The sequence below is a fragment of the Falco rusticolus genome, chromosome 6 (genome assembly GCF_015220075.1).
Source record: "Falco rusticolus isolate bFalRus1 chromosome 6, bFalRus1.pri, whole genome shotgun sequence".
NCBI classification, from domain to species: domain Eukaryota; kingdom Metazoa; phylum Chordata; class Aves; order Falconiformes; family Falconidae; genus Falco; species Falco rusticolus.
Window position 1 is genome coordinate 2,152,415 of NC_051192.1, and position 18,027 is coordinate 2,170,441.

The 18,027-nt window shown below is 46.8% G+C and overlaps 1 protein-coding gene across 4 annotated transcripts in view; it reads right to left on the minus strand.

Moving 5' to 3' along the window:
* Positions 1 to 18,027, minus strand: part of SERTAD2 (SERTA domain containing 2) — an 82,431-nt gene that overhangs the window by 10,874 nt on the left and 53,530 nt on the right. Inside the window, exons 1-3 of one of the 4 annotated variants that reach the window (XM_037392124.1) lie at positions 9,702 to 10,034; positions 9,318 to 9,447; positions 8,163 to 8,272 (exon numbers count right to left, since the gene is read on the minus strand). The exons of 1 other annotated variant lie outside the window; for it this stretch is intronic. The gene's annotated coding sequence lies outside the window, so the exon portion shown is untranslated. Of the gene's footprint in view, positions 1 to 8,162; positions 8,273 to 9,317; positions 9,448 to 9,701; positions 10,035 to 18,027 lie in introns of those variants that run through there. 2 more of the 4 variants (XM_037392125.1, XM_037392123.1) reach the window with 2 other exon arrangements.

Sequence of the window (18,027 nt, forward strand, 5' to 3'; positions counted from 1 at the left end):
AAATAAGAAAGGAAAACCTAAGTGGGCGACTTTCAGAGGCTAATCTAAGCAGGACTTAGTTAAGGACTGTGCAAGGAAACCTCCTGGCAAATAGGAGACAAGACATCAGAGGAAGCTCAGGCTCTCATCTGAAGAGCATCTGAAGTCATGCAGCTCTCGTGGGGGTTGACTTCAGTACTCAGAGCCTGGAGTCCCCAGGTTCCCCAAGGAGTGTCTGTGTTAATCAGAAAGTAAGGTGAAGCCTTCCCCAGCAAATAAGCAATGCAATTATAAAGCCAGTCAATAGTGTAAACGCCAGCCAACGTGTTCCAGCGATATTTTGAAACTGTAATCTGATCCTACTGTTTCCATCCCCGTGCCTTGCCTGCGCTCCCTTGTTGCATACTGTACTATTTGAGGCCCAGAGGGCAAAGCAAGCTCTTGCTGTTTGTTAATGATCAGAAACTGCGTTTGGAGCGAGAGCTCTCCGTGCACCGCCCACACTACTTTCTTGATAGTTTCTTAAACTTGCAGCCTGCCGAAGCCCTGCTACAAGGCTCTCCAAAAAACAAAAGCGGGCAAAACAACCAAAAACATGACTACAAACTCCACTTCTGCCTTCAGTTTTCAGCTCCTTTTCACCATGCTAAAAAAAGGCAAAGCCGCAGTCTAAGGCAATCTCCGACTCTGTAGTGTGTTAAGTCTTGCAGGAAACATATGCTTCTATTAAATTGGAAACAGTTTCTAATGCTGTCAGTTTGCTAAATGTAACATGTTCCCTTGGAAGGAGTGGAGCAGTTTTAATGTTTTTGACTAACTGCACACACCAAACAGAGTATGTCTGATAAAGCTGGAATGGGCTCCAATAAATACAGCTTAGAATAAATTACTGCCTCATTAAGTAATTGTTTGGAAAAAGGAGAGCAGGTTTTCTAGATTATAGCTATGTTATTAAGGGTGTTTATAATATTAGGAATTCTATCAGGGTAGCAGAACATAATGCAAGTTTAAATCAGACGAGCACTTGTTAGCTCGTTAAACCATTAAAGACTGCCCTGGCAGAATTAGAAGGTGAACAAGACCGCACAGGTTCTGTGCATGGAAAGCTAGCTAGGCTTATTTCAAACCAGCTGTGAGGCTGAAGTCAAGAGCAAAAGCTCAGAGCAACTCTGGCAACTTCTTCTCAGTACGAAGCAAGAGGGGGGGGAATATAGCTTTGTGACATACCGGGGCTAGAAAACATTTATTCAAAAGAGGTTTTATTCACATACAGGAAGGCAGTTGGTCTTTACTGGAAGAAAGAACAGGTTTGGATTGTCCAACAGAAGTAATTTCTATCTCAAAGGACGTCTTGGCCCTGTGAGACAATTCTCACATGTTCTGCTTCAGACAGGACATCCCATCAGCATCCTTACGCCAGCGCCCAGCAGATGCAACCAGGAACGCCAGCCTGCCCTTTTTTGGTCTTGTCCTTAACTGGAAGTTTTATGAAACAGGCTTTCGATGATTGCTAACGCCACCTCAACCCCTCGCAGACCTGGTGTAGACACAGCCACACTGACCACCAACCCCAGGCAGTACCTGCTTTGAGCCAAACCAGGGTGGAGGATTCCCCCCTTCCCACTATCGGGAACTGTTTGTTAGGGATAGTCACTGGGGGGTGAGGGATTTTCAGCAAGAGGGCAAAGCTGCCCCTCTCCTTGGGTCATCTCTGTGCCAAATCCTCTTTACACCCTTCCCCAGGATGGCTACACACACCAGCTACTCACAACAGTGCCCGTGCCACCACACAGGAGCCTCCTTGCTGGGGATCACCTTGGCTGAGACTCTGCTTCAAAAAGCCACCCAAAAAAGCTGGGCTGAGGTTATTCTGAAATTCGGGTCTCCACGTGGCAGTGTTAAGGAAGCAGCCAGGCCCGTCAAGCATGAATGAAATTATACTGCTGTGTACACATGGGCTGAGCAACTCTGCTGCCAACATCAAAAGCTCAAGGACCAGGAGCTGCATTACACACCTGGGCATCAGCAGTAGGAAATCGGAGCTGCAGTAAAGAAAAGCAGGCACAGCACCAGGCCAGATCCTCTGACTTTACTACGTGATTAGCTGATTATTCAGCAGACTCTGCTTGTTGTCACCCAAAAAATATGTGAGGGCCTCTACACACATGCCTCCCCGGGATCAGCCAAGAAGCTCCCTCTGCTCCACATTCATATTTTGGGGTTTTGTTCGGTTCCCCCCCCCCCCCCCCCCCGCCCAAGTCTGGCACTCTGGGCCTCCCTGCACATGAGCAGGAGGTCCCACGAGCAAGACCACAGCACAGTGAGATCTCCCCACCAGCAGGCAAGGAGCCACGCCAGAGCTGGTGCACGCAGCTCCATGCTGGGAGAACCAGAGCCGTAATCTCTTCAAGCAGAGGAGCAGCAGCAATTAGGACGACTGTGTACTGCTTCAGGGCCCAATTCAGCCAAGGGCTGACTGCCTTCCATTTCTCCCCACTGCAGAGCCGGCAGGCATCGGCACAGCGAAAGTGCTGGCTAAAAAGAGGCACCTTACTTGTAAATTAAATTCAAAACAATCCGAAAGAGCTAGCACGGCCACCAGAAAGTGACACAGGCTAGCAAACGCACGCTCCCTTTTCACTGCTAAAATTACATGCCTGTAATAACAAGATGCTACTGGTCAGACTCTAAGGGAGAATGATGAAATAGCAAGATTGGCTATGCATCCCTCCTCCGCCACAACATCGCTCTGAACAGTGTATTACAGCAACATTGTGTTATATTGTACAAGACATCTCCATTGGCACACGCATGTCACGGTCTAGCTGATATTTTTAGCATGCGTAGGGACCGGGTATTGTAGACCCATCTTCACTCGATGGGTATAATTTCTACTAAGGTTAATGAGAACTGTGCATGCATCCAAGAGAGACGAGACCCCTTTGTGTATAATAAGAGAAGAGTTTTTTCTCATGTATGTATAATTACTTGGATTGAATCCTCGCTTTCAAGCGTATCATAGCATCTTTTCCCCAAAGATACCCCTTATTTTTTCCCCTCTTGTTGTAGACCTTTAATAAACACATGGGGGGGAAAAAAATACCCGTGCTACTGTGGAAAGAACCGAATCGTTTGCCAAAAAGTAGGTTATTGCTCTGAAAACAGTGTTGAATAAATTATCACAGTCAAACTGAAAAGCAGCGAATGGCATGGGGGAAGAAGAGGAAGGGGGGAAAAAACCCAACCTCTTAAAATAACGTATACTGCAAAATGCAACATACATCCCAGCAATGACAAGTCATGTTTAGTTCCTGGCCTGCAGATTTTATTTGCTAACCAGTTTCTCACTACTGAGAGTTAAGAGAAAGGAAAGGTGTTTCCCTGGCATTTTTTTAAGTAGCTACACAGCATATGAGTCGTTTTCAACATTTTTGCTTAACTGAAGTGAACACAGCCCTGAAAACAAGTATATTCTGTGAAAAAGCGCCCACTCACCCCCATGTTTTTCTTAAAGAGGTGGAAAAGCTGTTGGACATTTCTCCACCACCAGTGAAAACAAAACAAACAAAAAAAAAAAAGGTAGTTAAAGTTTGACATGAAAGTTTGCTAAGATGGTGTTAAGTGATGTTAGACAAGATGATAACTGCTGGCCTTTCAGTCCAGGGTACTAAAGCTTTTGTGTTTGTTGAAATACAGCATGTGTTCTCACATCCTACGAAGTCGCCTGAAAACTGATAAAGGGAACTTTGGCCAGCCTTGAACTACTCTCAAACTGCAACAGCCACAAGTTAAGAGACAAAAAGAGATCCCATTTTTCATGGCATCTGCTTGATTTCACAACAAATACTACTACACCAAAGCGATACCCTTTAAAACAGCCACCATGGGATCCACAGAACTTCTACGTAGTAAATTAAACATTCTCAAATAAATCATTTAAATTTATATGGGGACACCATTTTAACAGCATATTTTAACAACATGTGCATTAAACCTGTATTTCAAAGCAGGCTTAGTACATGTCAATTAACATGGAACAAACTTAACCCACAAACCGAGTCTTTGGAAATTGGGAGTGGAAAATACAGAAGAAGAGATCAGGAAACTGAAAATGGCCCAAACTTCATTTCATATTCACTCAAGCACAACCCGTTCACCTCACCCAAGACAGTATTATACCGATATTCCCCAAATTAAAAAAAAAAAACAAAAAAAAACCCAATCAAACAGAAAAACTCAACACATAAGAGCACATATGTATCACGTATGTTCCACTGCCAGTGAGGGAAAGCACAGCAGCAACAGGAAGCTCTACACTGTACGTTACACACACAGAAAATATTCTCTCTCTTCTATTCATTTGCAAGTTATTTGTGGAATACTTTAGTTAGGGGAGGAAAGGGGAAGAGCTGTTGAGAAGAGCCAGTTATGCCAAACAGATGGAGGAGGAGGGTAAGGGAGACCGTGAGCTAGATGACAGGAGGGTAACCTAAGCAGGTTATTGTACTCCTGGGACAGCCGGCATGAGAGTACTCTGGTCAAAATCCTTCTGACCGCAGCACAGACTAATGAAGTGTAAGTCACTCCTCCTACACAGGGACAGGCGAAGGCACAAGAACCAACAGGCAACAAATCATGCCATGTCAAAAATGCTTAAATAGAGAGGCTTCTCTCTCACAGGCACACACATACACACGCACAGAGCGTGATAAGAAAGCAAAATGTTACCACTGTTTAAAAAAACCACTGTGGTTTGAGTATGAACGCCTGTTTCCTATCTTGATGAAACATGTATTTTAAAAATATGCAAGTGATATGCATGCACGTGTATGTGTATCTATTAAATGTTTCTTCCAAGGTGAAAGAGCGCCTGTAAAAACACATGAGAAGTCAAGAGTTTGCGGAGGCACCGGAAGATGATGATGTATTTCTGAATTAGGTTTTAAAACTTCATTTTGCAGCTACCTGAAGTTAAGACAAAGCTGCCTTTAGGCATCTCAAACTAGTCAGACCTGCTGTAGCAGTTGCACAGTCTGCTTCAAATATGCCCTCCACGCTCCTTTCAACCTCCACCCCAACATATATCCGCATAGTTTACCTCCAATCATGGGTGGTTCTTTCTGTAGTGCAGTTCACTCAACCTCATTGCCTGCCTGGCATGACAGGAGTTTTTAGAAGACTAATGTTACAGGCTACTATAAGAAACTGTAAGAAAGCAGCTGATAATTGTCACAGTTCCATTAAAAGGTGAGTGTGCCTCAGAGAGCACAAGGGTTTCCTAGGGGACTGGAAAATCTGGGATCAAGAAAACAGTTTTACTTGTTACAGATCATCCGAGCAAGTTTCAGGGCAAATTTAGATCTTTCCAGCAACTCAGGGTTCCTTTGAAAAGGGGAACTTCTTTCTTCTGCTACTTCCATATACTGCCCAATTTTAAAAATAACATTAAAAGAAAATAACCCACATTTGCACTTTTCTCTTTGTATTTTGTTGTATTAAGAATAAAAATTTTATTCTAACTTTACTGGAAACAGAAGCTGTCAGATGAAATCCAATACATCTCACTGGTGTAGAAGCAAAGTAAACAGCCCGTGGTTCCCAATAATTACACAGACAGAGACTCCTGTCATTCAATGCCACTTAAAACTCTGTTCCAGAGTGATATTAATGAGAAATTCCTCCTTAAGCCCACTGCTCCTCAAAATACTGATCATGTTATACAGGTTGGGAACTTCAGACATTATATGGCTTTATGCACCAAGCGGAGCAGAGTACTGAACCTGGCCCCTTAATGTGGAAGAATAATGGTCTGAACTTGCCCAACGCAAGGATCTAAGCATGTTCTTAATATCACTGCAGCAGCTTGAATCCAGTCACTCTGATGTGGTGGTGGCCGCAGCCTCACTTGAGCTAGCGGAGCGCCCAGCCTCAGAGGGACACGTTAAAACCGAAAACTCACTCTCTGATGACTTGACAGCTTCTTCAGTCCTTTCAACCCATCTTGCTCCTTGTCACAACTTAAAACCATTTCTGAAGAAGACCAACGAGGCTGTACCTACCAGCTGCCCGATGCCCCTGGAGACCACCCCCAGCTCCCCCTTGGGAAATGCCCCTCAAATCAGCCCTTCCCCACCCAGGAATTCCCCTGTGTGCTGGAGGAATCTCCCAGCTGCAGGTCTAGCATGTCTTCACAGCTCCTCCTGGCCACTTTACAATGACACTGAGCATCTGACACATTCACCAGGAGCCACCAGCAAAGCCAACATCACACAAAATGCAGTTTCTATTCTGCACAACAACGTGCCATTTAATACCCACGCAGCCACGAGACGGAGGGTAGGGACCCCTGCTGTGGCTGCTGCTGTACACGCAGCAGGACATACAGGCCCACGTCCACCGCAAAACTTCTGCTGTCTCCCAGCCACACATTCGCTTCGGACTCTTTTGCTCGACTTCAGCACACCCAATGGCAGAGTGAGCACTGCATTTACAAGGCCTTCTTTGCCCACTTGTGTGAAGCATCAGCATTGTTATCTTATTTTTTGTCAGAGTGTTTGCATTGGTAATGCTGAACAAACCTGAATCCTCCGCTACAGCAAACAGAAAAATTGTCTTTGTTTATAAAAGAATTAAAGAACCAACACATGTTGAGGGTCTCTCCCCACTTACAAAAACCAGATGCTTCTTTGTGACAGCACAGTTTCTCTGACTGATAGAAGTTTAACAAATAAAACAAGTGGCAGAAAACATGCAATTATATCCCCCTGAAGAAAGTGAGCGCTGTTCTCAGATCGGCAAATTCCATTTCCTACAAACTAGTAATTAGCAAAGTGTTCATCTACACTAAAGATCTTTGCTTACTGCCAACCTGCTTACACTTAAGCTGGACCTTGCTCTCTCCTTTGGAACACTCCTGATCTTTGGACTTGGTAACTGAAAGCTGCCATTTCTGGTACCGATTTGTGTGCGTGTTCATGTTAAGGAACTGTTGCAACGGGAGCTGTCTCCTCACGAGCCAGTTACACATACAAAGCAGAGTTAAAAGAAGGTGTCTCTCTTACTACCCAGTCCTTACAAGAAGTAGAGCACCAGAAGACTACTTACACTTTCAAAGTACTGCATTCTCCTTGCTTGACAGATTACATTTTAAGATGTTACATAAAAGCAAAAATAGTCACAAGTATTTTGGATCACCTGTCTAGTGTTAGCACTGCCAGAGATGAACTATGCCAGGAGTGTTTTACAACAGCGCGAAAAAAGTCAGGGTTCCTACAAATTTTTTTTCCCTATGAATTATTTATTGGAAAAATAAAAGCATCTTGTGTAAATGATGGCAAAATCCTTCAAACCAGACATCGCATAAGATTGTTGCACCTCATGAAAGCTAAAACAAAATAATTTAGAATACGAAATTTGAGGCTTTCCTTGATATTAGGGCATTACCTCAAACTCCTTGATGCCTCTCAGGTAGACAATTACAAGTGCTTAGATTATTTATATTATTTCCACCAAAACACTGAGTGGCTTTCATTATTTCATCTTTCCCATTAAAAAGAGCAGGTGTATAAAGGAATACAATTACAATTCTTTATAAATCAGCACCTACAGACATATTTAATGCTCTTTAAGACTGCTTCATCTACAGACAAAACCTGAAGTACCTACGGCTAGCAAGTTTCTTTTTGTTTGTTTTTAATCGGCTTCAGAGAAAAAGAAATCAGCTTGACATGAAAATCAAAGCTGTGTTTTAATATGCACGAAGTCTAGCTCATTTGTTAACAGTCCAATCCAGTTCCTGCAGAAAAGAAGTGGGTGGTTTTTGCTACCAACTTAAATGGAAGTAGGATCAGTCACGAAAGGAGGAAGATCCACAGCTGCTACGTTAGATGCTGCAATACTTCCCTGGACAATGGAAGTATTCCCTAGGACATGCTCTCAGATACCTGCCTGGCAGCACAAACTGCTAATCCTCCTCCCATCTCTATCACCACCACTAGCTCACTTTGTCAAATCAGACACCAAAGATACCATCTTATTATGTAAAAATGTATGCATTTTACCTTGAAGCAGAAAGGGCTACTTTCAATTTAGCCTGCTTAATCAACTGCTTAATTTCTTACAGCAATTTAAGCAGCAGCAGGAACTTTTCAGAAAACATAATTCGTTTTTACAGTTCATTTTACCATGTGAAAGCTTCCTGTGCACTTAAATGGAAACTGAGGTGCCTCTGTCAATTTTGTACCCTGTGAGAAGCCTGTAAGACACAGGCACCTTCATTTGTGCAGGTGAATCCCTAAAAAAAAAAAAAAAAAAATCAGAATAAAAAGGTAGGAAGTGTCATTTCAACTCACAGAAACAGAAAAACTCTTTCCTCCATTTGAGAGACAAGCATAAAACTGATGTTAGGGGGCGGCCAAACCCTCTACCACCATTGTTTGTGCAATAGCACATTCTATGGTGGCCAAATCCAGCACCCACTGACGGCAGCGAGAGCCACCCTGCTGACTTCACTGGGCACTAGCTGAAAAAGCCTGGACTTTCCTCATCCTAAGACCTCTGGACTTGTCTGAACAGACTGTCACACGCAACAGGTCTGGCATGCTCTGCTGAAGTTTGGGTAAAAAAAGGGGCTCACAGCCCCCCCAGATGGAGGTGAAACGGGCAGATTCAGTGTATTTTACACCAGCAGCCGACCCGTAGCTGTAAATCAGCCACCAAGGGTCCCAGGGGACAGCACACAAACCCCTCCACGGATTTTCAGCAGAAGTGGCCATGGGTTTTCCAGCTGTGCTTCACAAAATGCAAGCAGTGACAGCAGGTAACTGCACTCCTATTTTCATACTTAACGAGAACTTAGCTTTCCAGATCCTGATACACTGACATGAGTAAAGCTCTAAATGAAAGCAGCATCCCAAAACGCTATTTATTTCTTTTTAAAGCATTTCCTCACCCTGAGGGAAATCGCAATAAACAGTTTTTTCACCACGGCTCCTAAAAGATGAACCATCCTGCTCCAGAAAGCCCCCCCGACGCCTGTTCCTGCGTGCTGGCGGGGCTCGCTATGGCTCAGGGTCACAGGCTGATCCCGGCCCTAGGGCCGCCCCGGCACCAACCCGGGAAGGGTCCGGCTGGGGGCCAGGCGGGTCCTGCCCAGCCATATGTCAGCTTTGCTCCAGCGGAGGGAAAGTGTGTGCCCCCCCCCCCGGCCCTTTCAGTTCTCCCGGCACTACAGCACACACTTCTAGGGGTACCCGAAAGTCCCCGCTCTTGCCGGGAAAACGGAGCAGAAGGCAGTAGCCTGTCGGCTTCGGGGGCTCCCGGCGCTCAGGCGAACTTACCGCTGCAAAGCCGGTTCCTCCAGCCGGAGGAGCCCGGCTCCTGCGAGCCCGGCAGCCCCGATGAAAACTCTTATGTCCAACTACCACACGCACCTGCTCGGGGCCGGGATCCCCCCGCATCGCCGTGAAGCTGGGAGGGGGGGGGGGGGGGGGCGGTTAATGGTATTTTAAGAGCAACTCCACGGCTCTCCTCCTCTGCTCATCTCAGCACGATCCTCCCCAGAGGAGAGGGGGAGGACACCCGCCCCGAGCACGAATTTAAAGGCAGAGATAAAACGCGCCCCGCCAGCTCGCAAAGCTGGGGGGGAGGGTAGGGGGGGAAATCGCGGCCCCCTGCTCCCCCCGAGCGGCACGCCGCTCCCCGCAGCCCCCAGCCCCACTCACCACATGCAGCTCCACCTGAGAACTAAAGCATGGAGGGGGGGAGGTCGCGAACTCTCGCCCTAGAGCAGCTCCATATGTCGCTCCCTCGCCGCGCCGCTCCGGGGAGGGGCCGGGTGGGATGCAGAGGGGGGGGAGGAGGAGGAGGAGGAGGAGGAGGAGGAGGTGGAGGCGGCGGCAGCGGCAGGCGCAGGCGGCGTGAGGATTTAAGCCTCCGCTCTGCCCCGGCGGCTGCGATCACGCAGCATTATACAATGGAGGAGGAGGAGGAAAGGGAGGAGGCACCAGCCCCGGCTCCCAGCACTTGCCGCCAGCACTGACGACAGGGGCGGCTCCGGCGAGCTCCTCGCCCTCCGGCCCGCGTCAAAGCTCCGCCTCGGCCCCGGCCTGCCCCCCCCCGCCCCCGCCCCTCCCCCGCTCCCCCCGCCCCGCCGCGGCTCCCCGCGCTGCCCACGCGTGCCTCTGCCCCGGGCCCCGGGCGGGCGGCGCGGCCCCCGCAGAGCGGCCGCCGGGGCTTCCCCGGGGAGCGCCGGGGCCCCGGGCCGGGACAAAGGCGGGTGCCAGCGCGCCCCGACCGCAAATATGACAAGTATCCCTGCTATCCGGCGGCGGGGACCCGGCCGGGGCACCGGGGGGGCTCGGTTGTCCCGGCCAGCCCGGCCCCCCGCGGAGCTGCCCCCCGGCCGGGCCGAGCGGGGCGGGGGTGCCGGCCGCCCCCGCCTGGAGCTCACCTGGGAGCCGAGGCCGGCAGCCGCCCCCCTCCGCGGGATCCTCGCTGCTAATTCGGGCTGTGCGGATACCGCTGAAGCACAGAAATGAGGCCAAACGGAGATGTTCGAGCGCACGAAGACTGGGGGGGGGGGGGGAGGGGGGGGAGCTCGGCACCAGGCGCTATCTGGAAAGACGACGATTATTTTAAGTTACCTCCATGATTTGTGTTCCGAAAGGCACTGCAAGCCCAGCCGGTGCTGGAACGGCGATTCCAACAGTCGATTCCAACAGTCTTGGCTGCAGCCCCAGCAGCATCTCGGCTCATTCTGCCTTTCATGTTCCACTAAACCGGTTGTACTTCGTGACAATAAAGCTTTAAGACCTAACATAAAGGCGATTATTAGTCGTTAATATCACGACTCATTTAGGTATTATGCTCGAAATGGTCTGTAATGATTTGCGATCAATCAAGCTGATGGCCTTGTTAGAAATTAAGTTCCATTTTCAGCTAGAAAACCAAAAAGGAAAAGTAGGATACTTTTAGAGGGAAGATCTCTTTAACCTGAAAATTATACCTGTCAAAAATCCACAAAGGAAAAAAAAAACAATTAAAATAGTGAATCTGCCTTAACAGGAAGAGATTAAGTGATGATTTTATGGATTCCTAAAATTATTATCGAAAAGACCCCATCTAACTGAGTTTTAAATACCCATACTGGTATTCCAACTAATACTCTGAAGTCACTGAAACAGGAGGAAAGGGCGTCAGATCTAAAACCCACCGTTTGACTTTGCCAGTTCTTGAGGCCTTGGCACACCTCTCCCCTTCCACCCGCACCACCACCCATTCCTTTCAGGAGATCCAGCTCTCTCACCCTCTCTCTGCTGTGCAGAGGTAGCCCTGAACCAAATTTGCAAAGCAAATCACGAACCATTCCTTCACTGAATTTTGACAAGTGACTTGCGAATTGCTGAGGAACTAGCAAAAATTAAAACCAGAACTTTCCCTGGCTAGATACTTTGCAGCAGCAAGGTACTGAAATTTGGTCCTTCTACTCTGGGAAACAAGTCCTTTCTTGAAATTACAAGAGTCATAATAATAATGAAAAAAATCACTAAAAAGGAACATACCCATTTTCTTTAGGGCTTGAGTGGTACCAGCCTACCCAAAACCCACCCAGAATATTTGTAATATTTGCACATTTTTTACTGGGGTTTTTTTGCATGCCATATCCACTGAATGTCAGGGGCACATTCTGCCCTCCTTTACACCAGATTTGTAACACAGCAGGATCGGCCTTGCGTAATTGTGCTGCGGATGCACCCGGCCGAGCAGTGCCTGCCTTCCGGAGCTCAAAGTCCGCAGCAGGTTTACAGTCCCTGTGCCTGGGTGTGTGCACACTATCACTGGCACCATGGGCATACCCACAAACATTTGCTAAATAAGCAGCTGGGCTCCAGTCCGATATCCACAGCTCCAATCTTGCCATGTTATGCTCGGTAGTAAAAGGCCTGAGCCTTTTAAAACTCAGTATCGTCTGAGTTTTAAATGCTTCTGACTTTGTTAGGTTGCTCCAATTTTACACTAGCATAAGAGAAAACTCACCGCCCCTTCTGTTTCCTACTGTAACTCCCCTGGGCCTTTCTTGGCAGGAGTTTTTAGTCACGCTGTAACTCAGATTGTTCCTCCAAACACAACTAGTACAACCTGCATCCACACTCAGAAGCACTCTCAACTGAGCACAGGTCACGATACAAATAGATACAAGCAAAGCCTCTTCCTCCGTTTTGTGCACAGCAGAGGCTCCGTTGCGGCGGGACAAGGTTAGGCTAGGCAAGGCAAATAATCCTACCACCACGGCTCCTCACATTGCCTCGTGCCTGATTTAATGAGGCCTTCCTGGCCTCCTCAGAAGCTCTGCAGCTCCCAAGCAATCTGACCAGAAGGTGTCTGCAAGGCCCAAATGCAGTTTGCCTGAACACGTTAGTAAGCGCAGAGGAACAGCCTGCAACTGAGCCACAAAATGCTGTACAAGGAAGTGTGTCAGCAGAGGCTTCCAGAGCCTGCAGGAGCAGGGGGAAGAGGTCTGTGTGTCTGCAAGGAGGAGCCACCCAAAACGCATCCCATTTTGGAATGGTACATGCAAGGGCCTCCCAAGGAGCAGCAGCACAGAGGTTAACTGTGCAGTCGTAGCCTTGACACAGGCCCTCGAACTGCTCACACATGAGGACAACAAACTAAAAGAGAAGGAACCAAACTGCATTTTTCTACAACGGTACTGACTTGACATGGACCATAGGCTAAGCATAGCCTTGTCTTTGAGCATGGATGGTCAAAGCTTGCCTGACTGAGGCCAGGTCTCCTGCAGATCCTTCAAAAACCGTCCTGTGTTAAAGATAAATAAGCAAACACACAGAAATCAAAGATTAGAAAGGTTGGGGGGGGGGGGGGGGGAACAGACACCAGACTTCATAGGGCAATTCATTAGACTGCCAGGTAATCTCTGCCTACACGTGTGCTAATTAGGAAAAAGAAGCAACATTTGGTGTGCTGAAACATCGGCATCCCTCATGTTTTTCAAAAAAAAGCAGCAGTGAACTGCCTCCTATGTTTCTAATTGCATCCTTGGCCTTTTTCTTTCTAACTGCAGCACACATTAATACAATGAGATTTCATCAGGCAACTGTACAACACATCTTCATTTTCTCCTGGATGTTTTTGCTTCAGTACATGCAGGAGCTGGCAGGCAAGTAACTAATACCGCCTGAAGAGAGACAACTTTTTGCAAATAAAGACCCCATCAGCACAGTAACTTGGGAAAAGCTAAGCACGGGGCCTGCCTACAGCCAAGGATGCTCGTTCCACTAAAGCAGTGCTCCCCACCGAGCAACACAGGTCTCATGGGTAAGAAGCAAGCACACTACAAGCAAAGGTGTGATTAAACATCACCGAGACCTTCATGCCATCTCCGTTTAGGCCAGCTCAGACATCAATACTGACCTTCTGGAGCAAGGCCCTTTTCATTGAAAGGCTCTGCCACAAATAAAAGCAAGCTCCTCAAAAAAACTGGGGTGCTGCATTACTGCAGTCTGCATCTGTACATTAGCAGGGAGGGAGCTGCACCTGTGAGGTGGGCTGCTTTCCTTGAGATTTCAATTGCTTTTCTTCTTTTTTTGCTGGTGCAACTCTTCACTGCAGCAAGGCTGCCCCACACGTCCCAAGGCACAGAGGAAGCTGTTAAAAATGAAGGAAGGAATGTTTCCCCCCCTTCACACTCCAATTTTAGCTCTTCCCCCCACCCCCCCCCCTTCATTTTTTGCTTTGGTTCATGTTTTTCTCCTTTAATGTTTTTGTGGCAGTAGGAGAAACTCCGTTCCCTAGAATGCATAATATGCTTAATTATCATTCTCTGTTAGTTCTCTAGGAAAAAAAAAACCTACAGGAGAAATCAGTTTAATTAATGAGTATGACCAAATGCAGCCTTAGTTCTAATGCAGTATCATATATTATATGTCCAGTTGGGCAGTTGATCTTACTTGGGTAAAATGAACAGAGATGCAAAAAACCATGGAGCTCATGAATCAATATTCTGAGTGCAACTAACCCCTTTTGTATAGTTATTCTAAGCCTTCCTACAGATTTCGATGCCAACGTCTGTTCCCAAATACTGCTTTTGGCTTCAGTAACGCAGGATTGGGCCCGTGCAGTCCAGTAATAGAAAGCTGTTGCTTGGCAGTACCAAGGGTTGAACCACATGGTAAATTCATTAAGTAATTAAGAAAAAAAACCCTTAACTCCAAGATGGCTCTCAAATAGCCATACCCAGTAAAAATCCCCAGTGCATGTCAAGGGCAAAGGTGGCAAGGTTTCGTCTGAAAGTAAGACTCAGTGATTTAGAGGCTTTTCAAAAGGGCTACTCTTCGCATATTAAATTATTAAGGAAATATTATGGAACAGGATTATCAGGAAAGGAAAAAAACGCAGTGTGCATTAGCTGGCTTAGTCAGAGGAGGTTTTGCTGCATTCCTCTTGCACAGAGATGACTCCCTCCCCCTGTAATTCCCTGTGCACTCCCAGTCCTCTGGAGACTGCTGGTGTGCATCATCCTCTCTCCAGCTGAAACACTCTGTCCTCTGAAAGTTTCAGGCTGCCTACCATTGCTGTGTGTCTTCTGACATCTTTCTGTCTTTTAATAAACATCTGTGTTCTTTCTCAAATCCCATTCAGGCTCTATCACCTGCAAGATGTGCCTCATTTTTGACCCAGGCCAGACTGTTCACACTGACGCCATCCACATGGCACACAGGCTCCTAAAACAGTCTCCCCTTTCTGCTTTTCTTCTCGAGACACAGTGGATTGTACTTTGCATTGAGCTGAGTTTCAAACAAATTTAGGCTGCTTTTCTCTCCCTTTCAGTGTTCAGTCTCTATCACAAGCACAAGTCATTCTTTTCTGGAACACTTGGTTACTTCTTTGAAGAGAGGCTACGCTGATGTCCTGATATTCATCTCATACTGGGGGCAGTGGATTAAGAGGGAAAAAAATAATATCTGCAGATAAAATCAAAGGCTCAGTTTAACAACCAAGGAGGGAATACTTTAAATAGAGAAAAAACACGGGGGGGGGGGGGGGGGGGGGATACAGAGAGATGGGCAGTCTTCAGCCTAATTAACCACTGGTGTAAACAGATGTCGCTGCAATCAAGCCAGAAGACTTCGGCCACCCACTAGTCTCGAGCACAAACCCAACATGAGCCTGAAAAATCTTAACAGCATGGGGCTGTCAAAAATGTGAACCACACACACGCTTCAATACAGAGGTCGCCACCATCTCCCTTATGCTGATGGACTACCTGCTCCTTGTTTACCAAGGGAGAGCAGCTCTGCTGATCCGGCTTAGCACGTGCGCTGCACATATAACAGACCTTTTCTGAAGCAAAGCTACTCCAACAGAGCGCTGTGTGAAGCCATGCATTTCTGGAGTGCAGATGCCCCCTGCACTCTTCTTAAACACTCTTGAAACCTGCAAAAGGCCTGGCTGCATAGGTAAGCTGGAATATGTTTAGCACTGCTCAACCTTGCTGAGATGCCAACGGCTTGATAGACCAAATGGGGCCACAAGTAGGGTGACCAGAGGTTTCTAGAAGTGCATGTTCCTGCTCAGATTTGTCACATTAAAGCATCGTACAACAGTTGCAATGTGAGGCTGGGAGGGCAAAACCAAAACAGTGTTGTGGCTATGGTGTTGATGTAGGGTGTCATATAGCATTGCAATATGTTATATAGGACTTAAATACCATGTCACTGGAGTTTAATGTGTTCATGCTCAGATGCATTAACCAGAGAGGAGGGGAAAGAAAAAAAAATAAAAAACCCCACAACAGAACTATTTCAATTCTTACCTACATGAAAACAGGATTCAATACAAAGACATCCAAATGAATGCTTCCACCTTTAGCTGCTTCTGCTGGCTGGAATACAACCTACACAGCACGTTTAACACCATTTGGGGGGCTTGGGCATGGCATTTTATTTAGAACTAGTTTCTGTAGCTTCTTAGAGCCACTAGATTCAAGCAATGCTTACAACAAAGATAGAGGCGTTTTCAAGGTAAATTGGCAATGATAAATCCCTCCTCTGTCCCATGTACAAAATTCTTTACAGACTACGTTTATCTGTACTCCTTTCACAGAGGTTTCTGAGGGTCTAATTTTAAGTAAACAGTGAGTGACCTACACCACTTCTTAAAAAACCCCACAACAACCAACCACTAAAACCCCCAAAACAACAAGTTCCAATAAAACAGAAGTTGAATCTGTAGGGCCAAATATAGAAGGGGGGGGGGGGGGGGAATGGAGCTGGCAAAAAACCTAGCACAAGAACATCAAATGTAGCATAAACTCCCACTGCCATTCTGTTCCACTACAAATAAAAGAAGATCATATAGAACTCAACTCATTGAGTCAACGCAGTGAATGCACAAGTCTTTCTGTTTTAACCCTTCACAAAATGTGTGATTTCTTAGATTATATGTAGAAGAGATTTAAAAAAAGAAAAAAGAAGAAGAGTGAATGAGTACATCATATGCTTTTACTGACTATGCCCGTGGTAATGATTCATTTTGCCTCTCTACATTCCCTCGTGCTAGCATGGGTAAGAGTCAGCAAAAGCTTGTACTGTATATGCAGGTAAACAGACTGTGGGTGAAGTATGTATTTCTCAATTCTGCCTAAAACCACCCCTGTAACGGTCAGAAAGGCATTTTAGCTTTCTGAATAAAAAGGGAACTGCACAAGTTAATTTAAGTTCTCCTCTAACCTTTTTTATGCTCTCTCACTTTAAAGGAAGCTGTTCATTTTTAGTGACCATTAGCCAAAGGCTAAAAGAGGTTTACACCTAATTAGTATTCCCAAGCAAAGAAGAAACACTAAATCACTGCAAACCCACCCAGTATTTAGGGTCTACCAACAGGACAAAGAAAAACCCTGAAAATCCACTACTTCTCATCAAGGTCTGTCTTTCCCTTCCTTTCACACCTCTAATGCTTGCTTTCTTCCTCCCACAGGGGCTTTGGGGTGCTAATGTCCTTGAAATGGGGCAGGGGGTCTGGAAGAGGGAAGAGGCAGATCTCCTGCCTGGTCACTCCCATCTCACACACAGCATGTGTAAGAATGGGAGGGAGAAGAAAAGAGGGGGTGGGAAGATGTTGTGGACAGGATGGCACAGACACTGCATGTGGCACACTGCTGCTTCCCAAAGCCCGTAGCAGCTTTCTGAGACAGCCACATGCAGCTCTCAAACAGTAATAATGCTCCCTTTTTTTACCTTTAGCCCTAGCGAGGGACCAAAGCAGAGACATGATGAGAGTACAGAGGGGAACAATCCAAGGGAGAGGAGTAGACCCCGAGAAACCAGGAGGAACAGCTGCATCCCCATCGATGGTGCTATTAATGAATCCAGGGCATTCTCTGGTTTGACCCCTGGACAGCCAGGAGAAGAACATACCACAAGGAGTAGCACTGAGGCTCTCCCTGCTTCTTCTCCCATCCATGAACTTTCCCAGTACAAAGGGATGGGCAGAGGGCTCCCACACTCCTCTTTCTTTCACAGAGAGATCACCTGAAAAGAGGTTAAGCTTTACAAACCAGCTTCTCTCAGCTTTATTTGTTGAAGGGAAGATGGGAATGGCTGTCTTGAGCCGTAAATCTTGTTCCACGACCTGCCTGCCAGGGCAGCCAGCAGCCTGGTGTCTCACAGAAAGGCACCAGCCTATCTGCCACGGCTGGGCAGGAACCGGCACCCTCTGCGAGAAGCTCACAGCCAGGGGCCAGCCACGTCAAGGAGGGATGATTGCCCATCTGCTATACCTCATGCCCCAGAGCACTCTCTAATCACCCACACCCAGAGGACATCCCTAGTGCGATTCCTGACAAGCAAAAAAAGTCATAATAAACCCTAGTTACTTTGCTTGCTTACCTGCACCTATAGTCCAGTAGTGTAAACCTTTCACATGGGCTTTTTTTTTTTTTGCTAATTCCTCCCACTCCCAACTCTTTTGCTAACTGTCCCTTACTCTTAACTGGATGTTCAGGCCCTGCCATAAGAGCAAAAGAAGTTA